General features: G+C 38.6%; 1 long non-coding RNA gene across 1 annotated transcript; it reads right to left on the bottom strand.

The window, feature by feature from the left end:
• Nucleotides 1-6,157: 6,157 nt before the first annotated feature.
• On the bottom strand, nt 6,158-11,877 carry LOC142075466 (uncharacterized). Its single transcript, XR_012670887.1, has 2 exons — nt 11,708-11,877; nt 6,158-9,801 (listed from the first exon to the last, which is right to left on the bottom strand). It is a non-coding gene; the product is annotated as an uncharacterized LOC142075466 (long non-coding RNA).
• Nucleotides 11,878-12,067: the final 190 nt, after the last annotated feature.

The raw sequence follows: 12,067 nt of genomic DNA, 5'->3' as shown, positions 1-12,067 counted from the left end.
ATTTTTCTCTTTGTAGATAGTTACCAACGTGTTTTTTTCCCCACAAATAAAAATAAGAAACTGAGTATCTCCCTTCCCATGATGTTCTCATTTGCCAACTGCAACTTGTTTCCTGTGCTTTTATACCTTTATATTCTTCTGTAATGAACATGATTTTGTTGTCCTACCTCTCTTCAGCCCTCTAGATCAGTTAAGCAGTCCAAGGATTGGTGCTAGAGCCCAATGAAACAAAAGTGTTTCCAGCTTCTCACAACTCAAGAGAGGTTGCTATCAGAGTATACAGTTGTCTAACTATGCAAGATCAAACCTTTTCATTTTTTTCTTAAGGGTGACATTTTGTTCTACCAGTAATCACAACTTTTGGTAAAACATATGTGCCTATGAAATAGACTTGATTATACTTTGAAGTCTGTTGAGCTTCAGATGACAAAAAAATAAACACCAGAAAAAGTATTAAAAATTGCCATGAGTTACAAACAGATAATGGGAAAAGGTGAAGAAATCAACTAGGCAAGAAAGGGATTTAATATTTGTACATTTCTACCCAGAATAACAGGAAGGATACTGAAAAAAAATTTTCAAATCCTTCTTCCTTCTGGCATAAACTCTGCCAAACAGGGAAGCAAGTTACTTGCTGTAATGGGAATCTTTTCCAATAGTTAGTGCTTTTGTGCAGGAATACCAGACTGGTGCTCCATCCTGTAAACTCTGTTCAGGCTTGCAACCAGCCGCTACACCCCATGGCACCAGGCAGGAACCTAGAAATTGCAAAAACTTGCCTTCCATGCTTGAGCTGGGAAAATGAATGTATCAGTGCATTTCAGAGAGTCTAGCTTCTACAAATTATAATTATCCTTGTCTTAGTTCTTTCATTTTTTTCCCTTATATACCCTTTACTTTTTCTGCTTCTTTTGCTTTCTCGGTTCTGCTCTGCTTTCCCCATTTCCCTTTTGTTTTCTTCAAAGTTTTCTTTTAGAGCAGCTTTCCCCTTGCTCTGTTATTTCCTTTGCTTAATCACATTTATCTTCTTTCCTCCTTCTCATAGAAACACCAGTCTGAGACCTCACTAAACACAACCGTGCACTCTTTATTTACATTTCATTTTCCGTTTTTATATATCTTTACATATAAACTACCTATTAGCTTCCTTTTTTATTTTCTAATTCTGTGGATCAAAATAATGGCACTGATTAAGCCATGTTCTTTTCTTCAAAACCACAGGCATGAATTTTAATGCACACAGGTCTCTATAGAAATAACTATAATGTTTGCTTTTAAAAAAACCCTCGTATAATAAGCAATACCTAGCAAGACTAGTTATGATTACTATCTTCCTCTTCTGCTACTTGTGGTATTAGCTTTGACTAGTAGTCTATTATTTGTGAAAACTAAGTTTACTGTCCTATTGTACCATAATATTATATTGATACATAATTCAGCATTTCAAATTGGTTTTGAAGTTAACTGTAAGTTATTTGTTGATAACACATGAATAGTCTTATCTCTAGCACTGCAGTATCTCACTGTCATCAAGAAAGTGGAAATTTTACCTTTCCTTCTCTTTTTTCCATCTCTTCTCCTGTTCTCATTTGTAAGTTTCCTCCTCCTTCCTTGGATGATGAACCATTCATCTCGCTAATCATGCATGAAACCATCTTTCTTTTTCTGGATTAGTTTTCTGCTTAGTTAATGAGTTTGCTCAGCTAACAAAGAAGTCTACTAAGTGGTGGGAGTGTCTCAAAGTGAGAGAGGGAGAAGTAGCAGCAACAAGTTGTTAGATCCACACATGTTATCTATTGAAATTGCAGTGTTAGTGTTAGAATTTCCACTTCCTAAAGAACTTATATAGAGTAGTAACCTAAAAAGCCTGAAGCGTCTTTGAATAGTTTTGGCTGGAGTGGGGAAAATGGACTTTATTGTACAGAAGTTTTTATTTTGCCAGAGTCAGGTCCTCAATCACTTGAATTTCATTCTTTGTAAAACTGTCTGTAAATTAACCTGAAAACTCTTACTTACAAGATATATGAAAACAAGTACGAGTCATTCAACAATTTTTTTGCAGCATTCCTCCTACCCCAAAAGGAATAGAAATACATAAGGCAGTGCCAACACACTGGAGTAGACTGTTTCACAGCTTCACAAACTGTAAACCACATGCCTTGCCATTTGCTCTTACACTGCCAATTACTGTAGTCTGGTGACGCCTATAAATCTGCTGAGTGTCCAATAGTGACACTCGTGAGAGCTGGTTGCCATAGCTGTCAGACCTAACCTGTATTTCATTTCATCTTGAAGTAGGGGAATGCAATCCCTGCTGGAAATGCTGGGGCAAGGTCCTGGAATAATTTGATTAAGTCTTACGAGGTCTTACAAAGTATACTCAGTGTTACCAGTAAATTGTCAGTGTCCCATCTGTTTGTAAGCTTGTCTTCCCTTTTTTCCTTTCTCTTTCTTTTCTGGCTTACCAAGTTCTTTCTGTGGATGCAGCTGCAAACAAGCAGCAATGTTGCAGGGTACAGTAGCTGTTATCACGTAGGAGTGTTTACAGCAATTTGATAGGGAGGCTAAGAACGCTGGGGCTGTAGGATATTAGGGAAGATAGGAAGCTCACAGCAGCTCATTTGATTTCTGTATAAATTCATCATGTATTCATGTGATATCTATCTCAGCAAGAACACCAAAAAAGGAAGAAAAAAAAGGTATGTCCATCTACAGCTGCATACTGTTAGCAGTACTTTTTTAAAAGAATGAAGGAATTCCCAGAATGCCTTTTAAACTGGAAAGCAGAGAAGCACAGCCTACAAGCACGACAGCACTTAGCTTCCTTTTATCCAGTTGTGGTTGCAGGGTGTGAGACTCTTTTCATTAATTAGATTTCCTAACAGTTATTCCCATATTGTTCAGGCAGTTTAACTCCTTTAATTCGAAGAGAAATGATTCAGAAAAGTGTTATTTTAAAATTTATTTTTAAACTTTGTAAAAAAGAGTTTAAGAGACAAACAAATGAAAAGTTGTACTAATCAAAGGATGCGTATGACAACCAATGGACAATGAGAACCACATAACCAGTGGCGGCCTGAAAATGAGAGATCTCACATACTCTTTTGTTCACACCAGGTGCCTAGTGCTTTTGTGACATCTCTGTGCACTGAAAGGCCCCTTCTGTATACTGATTCAATCTCCTAATTTATCAGAAAATTATCTTTTTTTTTGATCACTTGATTGATAAGCTGAGTCTGCTCAAATGGAAGGTCTAGTAAGCTCCAGAGCTGACACAAGGTAGGTGATAGAAGAAAGTGTATGGGATTGTGTGTGTGGGGGGTGCACGTAAAAGAAAAGTGATCTCATTTCAGTAGGAGCAAGCTGTTCGATTGACCTAAACCGTGTTAGCAGAAGTACCCTGTGTTCAACACAAACGCCACCTACTGCCTACCACATTTAGGAGCAGAGAGCAAAAGATGACACTGCACTGTGAAAAGGCTCAGCTTCTGTTTGGCTATGCCTTTGAAATGCATAGAATGTCACCTTTCATTATCAAGCTACATTTTGGAAAGCACAGTATTTGGGTGCAGCCCAACATCAGCTCTTGCATGTGTGTTTTAGTCATCTTACTGTTTTATTCTAATCAGGTTACTTCACCGGTGCTACAATTAAGTTAGGCACACAGTTCCCTCCTCATTTTCTTCCCCCAGGTTAATACTCTTCATACCGTTAGTCCTGGGCCAAAAGAGTGGTTTAGGATATTTACTGCAACACCATATACATTTCCTACATCTGTCACCCCTGCTAACATTGTTTGCTTCTCTGTCACTCACTGTTTCCTTCCCTTTTTTCTTTATACTTAAATATCCCATCAAGTTTGAGCATCTCTTTGGGGCATGCACTCTTTTGTACATGCTGTAGCTGCCTGATATTGCTTTATTTCTAATATTTGTAAAGACTTTATCACTGTGTGAAATGGTGGGTAAATTTTACCTTTTTGCTATTCTTTTTAGTATCAGTGAAAGCAATTAATTGCATGGATGTCTGTGGAAGAACAATTTGGCTCAATGCCTTTGACTTTTAGCTGTTAAGAGCCATTCTTTATTTCAGGCCTAATGATTAAATCAAAAGAAAGTGATTGCACAGAACGCATCAGAAATTGAAAAATGGGGATTAGCTCCCATTAATTAGAAAAATGGCGCCACAGCTCACAAAAGAATTAACAGACAACATTGCATGACCCAAAGCATTTCACCATCTGTACTTTGCAACACATGGAAGAGCACACTGAAGTGATAAAAGGGACACAAAGCAAAAAGAATAAAAGGCATGTTAACCGTGGCTCAGCTGCAAAAGAATATTGCTTGTAGCAATGGGCTCTGAGATCAAATGATGAATTTGCTTCTTTTAAAAATCAAATAACAGGTATGAGCACAGTAACACTAATGTAGCAGTGTGTGCTTTCAAAAACCTGCATAGCCAGCTGGCTTACTCGTTTTAACTGAAGTTCTAATTTGAGATTCTGGTCCTATAATTAATTCTATGATGTCCTAAGATTTTGATCTGGTTAAAAAAATTAGAAGCTCTGCCAGGTGTGCAAGCCCCAATAAAATGGATTTGTCCCAAACGTAAAAAAAAAACAAACCCTGCATTCTTGGTTCTTGTTTGAATATTCATTTTCACCTTGTCATTATCCTGGGATTGTCTTTTTTGCATATAAAACACTCAAAGCTCAGTGAAGTCACATGGGTGTTGCAGAGAAAATGGGCAGATATTGTGCTTAAAACTTTCTCTTCTCAAAATCTTTTCTCAGAGGGTAATTCCAGAAGTAATCCAACATTTTGCCAGGATTTTTATTTATATCCATGACAGAGGGACAATGTTTTGCTTTGAATACATCTCACTGAGCAGTAAATGGGAATTTAGAGCTAAACTAGTACTCTGTCACATTTTGCACATTTGGGTGAAAAGGTAGAAATGCAAGAGAAGTAAGCTGATGAAAGACTTTCATTTTCGTGGAAATTCTGACCCTTTCTTATCTTTCCTTGGATGACCTCTGGATTGGAGCTGTCACTGATGGCACTCAAGTCAAAAACCTTGGACTATTGTCTCTTAAAATGTCATCATTACCCTGGACAGTTATTTGAAAGTCCCTTTATGTCTTAAAAAACAAGGCAGAAAAAAAATGAAGAACTGGTTCTTTGGACATGTTATGTTGATATATGTCATGTCAACGTCCAGCAGATTAGTATATATATTCCACCACTGCATAGTGGATGGGAAAACAACAACAAAAAACCCCCAAGCTCCGCCCCCTGTCCCAACTTACTGTCATTACAGAAACCTGTCCTATTGCAGTTCTAAACTGCATATGATTATGAGGGTTCATAACCTTTTATCAGGACTGGGAGTTCGCATGGGAAGGAAGAGTAACATGATTGAAAATAAGCTACGGAATGGGTATACATATATAGAATAATAAAAAGCAATTAACATAAGAAGCTCAATTTTTAAAATGCTATGAGAACAGAAAGACCAGAAAAAAGATTTTCAGGAGTGTTCATATACTTTTTAAAAAACAGTATTCACAGTGTACCCTCCTACTGGATGTGTTTTCCTTCATAACTTGTAAATCATATGTATCAGCCTGCAACTAGTATTCATTCCATGACCGATTTTAGTCTTTTCCATTTAACAGTCACTTTCTGCATTTTTAATGAAGTTAAAATGTACAAAGATGAGAATAATACTCTGCCCATGTCAGAAACTTTACTGGCTTAATCCTTGTTTAATTCCAGTACAACAAATGCTATTCTTCCATTGTTTTACAGATAGAAAAAGCAACATTTAAAAATTCAGTTAAGTGTCAGGTGAAGTCAGTAACAATAATTTTGGACTTCCTCAGGTACTATTATAGCACTATTAATGGGATGGATAGCTGAGTCGAAGGACAACAAAGGCTATGTGAAATCGCGTGTGAGGCCAAAAAGATACTCATCTTTAAGATTTGCTTCGCTGCTACGTTCTGAGTTCTTCAAGGATTCTGAATGTTGCTTCTCAGAGCTGTGACAGCATCAGTGCTTTGAATTTCATTAAAATAAAACAAAAAATCCTTGAAAATAATTGTCTAGACTTCTAAACTGAAAATAAAGCAATAAAATGACACAGTATCAAATTAAAATCAAGTAAAAATTTATTTCAGTATTTAGTTATGTTACATTAACTTTGAAAATGATCAACCTTTAAAACTCCAAATGTGAGAAGATTTATCCATTTCATGTTCATTCTGACTACTTACAAATCACAACTTATTTACTAAAGGATTCTGCATAGGTAAGCTGCAGTTAGCTAAAAGTTTTACTATTGAAACTGAATTATTTGATGTTTGAAACAAGATCTCAAAGGCAAAAATGAGATTTCCAGCTTTGTATTCCTTTCTTCTGCAAACACTAATCTTTTATGTCTCCCTATAAGATACTACAATTTAGAATTTAAATGAACAATTAGAAGTGTGGCAACTCCTGGGTAGTACAAATTGCATTTATTTTCCAGTTTCTCAAGAATTTTAAACCCAGAGCAAACTCTAGAAAATAGTGTTCTGAGGCAATGCTTTGGGCTGTATACAGTTGGTTAATTTTTTTCCTTTACACTTATTCTGTGCAGTGAACTGAAGGTAAAGTTATTTCAGCTACTTCCTGTATTATCACATAAAGGGGTTCTAAAGACAAAAGATGCTAGCATAAACAATGCAGATGATGGTAACAATGTTTGTTTGTTTTTTTTTTTTTTAAAGAAACTTTATTGTTTTCCACTTGTGATCATGGGAACACTAGACTTTCCTTCAGGCTGATTTTTCTTGTTAGTCAACTTGTGGCAGAGTCCAGGTCCATAACATTTTGGGGCTTTCTCAACTCGAAAAAACTGAGTTTGATGACTGTTCCCTGCATCAGGCCAACAGATGACTTCTTTTGATTGGAGAAAGTTGCCAAACTGTTAGTTTCTGCACTGCTCTTGGAAAAAATACAGTAGTTCATCCAAACCAATTTATCTTCATGGTTTCAAATCACTTACAGCAATCACACAGGCTAAAATAGGCTTCTAGCTCTTTCATGGTATCCTGCAGTCAGTACTTGCCCAGCCAGTGTCTAGCGTTTCCTCTTGGCTCCTCCGTTACCATTCTTGGGCAGAGAAACACTCTTCAAGACAACAGTGAAAAAACCTCTCTCATTCACCTGCTCAGTTAAAAAGGATAGAATGCATTTCTGGATGAGGGCTTTATAAAGGAACCCAATCCATTTTTCTCAGTTCAGCCCTCAAATCAGACAACTGCAAAAAAGAACAGTGACGGTTAAATGCCATTTGTTTGCAGGCTCATGTTTGTCAGAGTCTGGGTGGATCCAGTGGACAGTTTACAGAGGTTAAATTTATGGTTTAAATGCAAGCAGTTAGAGTACTGACAGAGCCAAGCCTTACTGTCTTTCTGTTGTTGCAGTCTAAGCAGATTAGTCATTCTTTGTGTGGAAGAAAAGACATGTTAACTGCTTGTGGACAAGAAAAACAGAAGATAAAGACTGCCACCTATTGCATCCTGAAATAAAACAATTTCTGCATCCAGTAAAAGCACATGCTGGCAATCCAATAATGGAACAAAACAAGGAAACAGGGCAGAACTTTCTCTTCTAGGGGCTGTTTAATGCACTAAAATAGAGTTGTTCTGGCTGTCCTAAGTTCAGTGCTCCAGCCATCTCTGTCACTTTCCCAATAAAAAGATTTTGGTTCCCCTAACGTATAACTTTTTAACTGAGCGGGATGTGTCTTGACTCTATGCGTAATTTATAAATTGAAAAACTTTCCCACATTTCAGTGGATATTGGCATCAACAAATCAAATTCATAGCAGGTATAAAGTACTTGGGTGAGGTATTTAATTACAAGATGTATTTGCATCCTTTTTAGGATAAACTTACATACATTAATTCTTCTATTTATTTACAGTGGAGGGAAAGAAAAAATTCTGCATTCTTTGTCCTTGTTTGAATATTCATCTTCACCTTGTCATTATCCTGGGATTGTCTTTTATGCATATAAAACTCTCAAAGCTCAGTGAAGTCACATGGGTGTTGCAGAGAAAATGGGCAGATATTGTGAAAATTTTTACCTAGAACACTATTAAAAATAGGTCAGATAACCAACTGTACTGAAAGGAACACAACCTCACTGACAGAGAGGGGAGACAAGGTGATCTGATGACGTATTGTTAATTTTTCATCCCTTTCGCACTACAGTACAATAAGGATTCTTGACCATCTGTCCAGTACTAGTGGAAATGAGCATTACATTTTTCATGAAACTGACAGCAAGAACATGACCAAAGAAAGATCTAGTGTCACCAAATAATGCAATGTTATTTAACATTTGCTCTTAGAAACTAATGAACCTTTGACTGCTCTGCAACTGAGCTGAACCGGCTGGGAGACCAGAACTTGGGCCTCTGAGACTTGATGCTTAAGTAGACTTGGAATGCACTGTTCCAGCAATATTGTCCTGCAGAACCCACAGGCATCCTTCAGCCAATACGGCATAGTCTCTATTTTATCCTGACAATTTTTGAGGGAAAAAAGCTATTGGCTGAAAGCAAGACTGTCTGGATAGGTAAGCTTTTTAATGAAAGTAATCAATATTAAATACAATAAGGTTTCCTCTATGTTTAATATAAAATGTCAAGAACAAATATAATAAAAATAAATACTTAATGTGAATTCTCATTTATGACTATCTAGTCTGGCCTTTGTAACAGGTGCAGAGATATTCTGGGAATTTCTACATCAAGCCGATAACTTCTGTGTGAGTCGGAGCATGCAAAATACTTTTGATCTGGATACAATGACATTAATGGAAGGAAGCTACCTACCATGTGCCTGGGTAAACTAACTCCCTATTTGTACTGTTACTGTTTTCACTGTACATCATTCCCAGTTAAATATGCCTAACTTCATCTTCATGTCACTGAAATGTTTAACAGCTACAAAGTTCCATAAGTGAATGAATTTCCAGAACACTAAGAGATACAAGTTTACCATTTTTAAGTTGAAGACATGATGAGAAAGATGTAAAATTGACAAAAGATACGTAGTTTAAAAAAAAAGTTATGTTTCCTCTGTAGTCTACTCAACATGTATTATGTAACACTGCTAAATCGTACACTATTAATTAAAGATACAGGCTACAGAAACTTTCAGTCAGGATTACATTCGAAGAGCCAGCACTCATATCCTGATTTATAACTCAATGCAGTATAACAGAAATTGCAGCAACCTGCACAGTCTAGACAATAGAACATGGCAAAATATGTCCCATTGCCAACAGCTTGTCTGCCTTGGGCTAGCAGCGCTTTGCTTCTGGTGTTTGCTGCCATCTCATGTGTTTAAGCGGTACTGCAGTGGAATTCTACAACAGAACTTTTTCTGCTTCAAAAGTGACCTTACTTTAGATAGCTATGCTACTGTCACGTTAAGCAAACATATTGCTTAAAATTCTGAAAAGATTTCTTAACATTATTGCTACACGATATGGAAGTAACCTACATTCAAACCCAAACCTGATAAATTCTGCACCAATTTGGGTGAAATACCATGCTGTGTCCAGTTTTCAGTTTCCCAGAATATGAAAGACATTGACACACTTAAACAAGTCCAGTGGAAGGCCACAAGATTGTCAGGGACTGGAGGATATGACATATGAGGAGTGACTGAGGGAGCTGGGTTTGTTCAGCCTTAAGAGGACAAGGCTTCAGGGCGATCTTACTGCTGTCCACCGTTACCTAGAGGGAGGGCATAGAAAAGTTGGAGCCTCCTTGGAAGCACATAGTGGTAGGACAAGACAAACATATAAACTGCAATACAGGAAATTCAGATTATATTAAGTAAAAAAGTTTTCACCATGAGTGGTACAACACTGAAACAGGGACCCAGAGGTGTCATGGAAGACAAACGCGTAACTTACTTAAACAGACATCAACTACTCAAACAGAAGTGGCTTCTGACCTCTGCCAAGGGGGGTGAAAGAGAGAAGATACTTACACTACCATACAGCAAAAAGGCCATTTTTTGGTCAAAAGCTTGTGCTGCCTAGATATTGCATCGGCAACTTAAAACAAAGGTGACAGATCCGAGCGGTTACATCCTTTTTTCTTAGTGGTTGCGGTCACGTGACCAGGGTGTTTGTTACTAGCCAACACTAACCTAAAGGCATAGCCCACGACATGAAAGGCAGGAAGAAAGTGCAGAAAACCTTACTTAAACCTCAGCAAGAAAAAAATTCTTCATGCCAGCTAGAACACATCAGCAAATTCACGTGTGCTTTGAGATGAACCCACCGAAGTAAAGAAGGTGATCAGCGAGCACTGAAAGCACTGTGCCGGAGCAGTTTAATAAAGCTAAAATATTGATCTATTGATCATGCATAGCTACATAACCATTCTGCAGAAGGCCAGTGTCCTGACTGCCATCAAGCAAGACAGAGGTGCTAAGCTACTGGCTTTGAAAAATGATGTCAAAGCATAGTTTTCCATAGCCGCAGCATGATGAGGGTTAATGTGCTCAGACTATCCACCTGCACCCTCAGTCCATCACTTGGGTGGCTGAGCCAGTGGCACTCAGAGGTGTAACATGCTCCAGGCACTTAATGATCTCAGAGGGTTGTAACCTGAAGGAAGACCAGATGAGGAGAGGTGCTGACTCAGTACTTTCAAGAGCCACTGCCGTACTTTTTCTTCAACAACTACTCAGCATAAATCTTAAGAGATCATATTCGAAAACAATCCTAAGTCATCAATCTTTTGTGCTTTATAATTGAATCAATGAGCAGAGAACAAACTGAATGAGAAACTGCGTTCAACTGCAGTTTTCCCGTAAGTATTAAATATTTTCTTCATCCCCCCAAAGGCTTGAGGAAGAAGGCAGACAACTTTCCCTGTTTCTCCTACTTATACTCAGTGAACTAAATTCCTTTCCTCAGGCAGATGAGGATGACTCATTTTAGACACTGCTGGACATAGCAGTGCTGTACAGAGATATTTAAAGATAGCGTTGCGTGAGTTTTCTTGGGACTGAAGAGATCGTATACACAGTACTACTACCACTTAAGGTATAGTACTGTGTCCAAGTGACAAAACAACATGAAAGTCTCTGAGCACAGCAAAGTTACAGCATTAGATATGTTCTTTTTTAAAAAAAAAGTAAAATCCTGTATTTTCAGGTTCCATTAGTACTGAAAAAAGTCTTTGGCACTTAAATTCAAGTGTGAAGTATGACTTCTTTTAACATAATAGGTATGCTTGAAGAAGCACATCTAAAAAGGATTTGTCCGTTAGTTATCTTTTGGTCATTTTTCACTACTTTCTTGAACATAGCAACCAGAAGCTAAAATGAAAGATAAACAGAGATTACTGATTAATAAGAAAAATCAAAGCATACCATACAGTTAAAAAAAAGGACTGATTTATTTTAGCAGCAACCTGATCATTCAGAATTACACTGTACAGTGGCACTTTAGAAAGTAACATACAGCATGACATACAGCATTGTGGAGCTTAGTCACTAAAGCAACGTTAAAGTTTTGGAAACAAAATCACTTTCATACAGTAATACTGACTGATAACGGACACGACGGTGTAAAAGAGTTTAGGATATCCAAGTCGACCTAGCGGCTTGCTCTGACATACCCACCTCTCCTACGCACCGGAAAGGTACCACTCACCCTCCCGCTAGAGGGGCGGGCAGCCCGGACGCCTGTGCCCGGGCCCAGCCTGGCCTACCCGGTCGGCGCTCAACGGCAGAGCCCGCCGACACGACCTGCGCCCCACCAGCCCCGCCTTTCCCCTGGTGACCGTTAACGATGTTAACCCCGCCAGTCCCCAGCTGCCGCGCGCACCGCTACTCCCCCACCAGCCCCCGCCCCCGCCCCCGCCCCCGCCGGCAGGCCCCGCCCCTGCCAGGTGACCACCCGCAGGGCACAGGCCCTCCCACGTGACCACCGCGTGACTCCCCATCCCTCACGCGGCCGCCACGCCTTGCAAAGCGGGGAAC

This window comes from Calonectris borealis, chromosome Z (assembly GCF_964195595.1).
Source record: "Calonectris borealis chromosome Z, bCalBor7.hap1.2, whole genome shotgun sequence".
Taxonomy (NCBI): Eukaryota; Metazoa; Chordata; class Aves; order Procellariiformes; family Procellariidae; genus Calonectris; species Calonectris borealis.
Note: the sequence above shows the minus strand (reverse complement) of the source record. Positions and strands in the feature narration are given on the sequence as shown.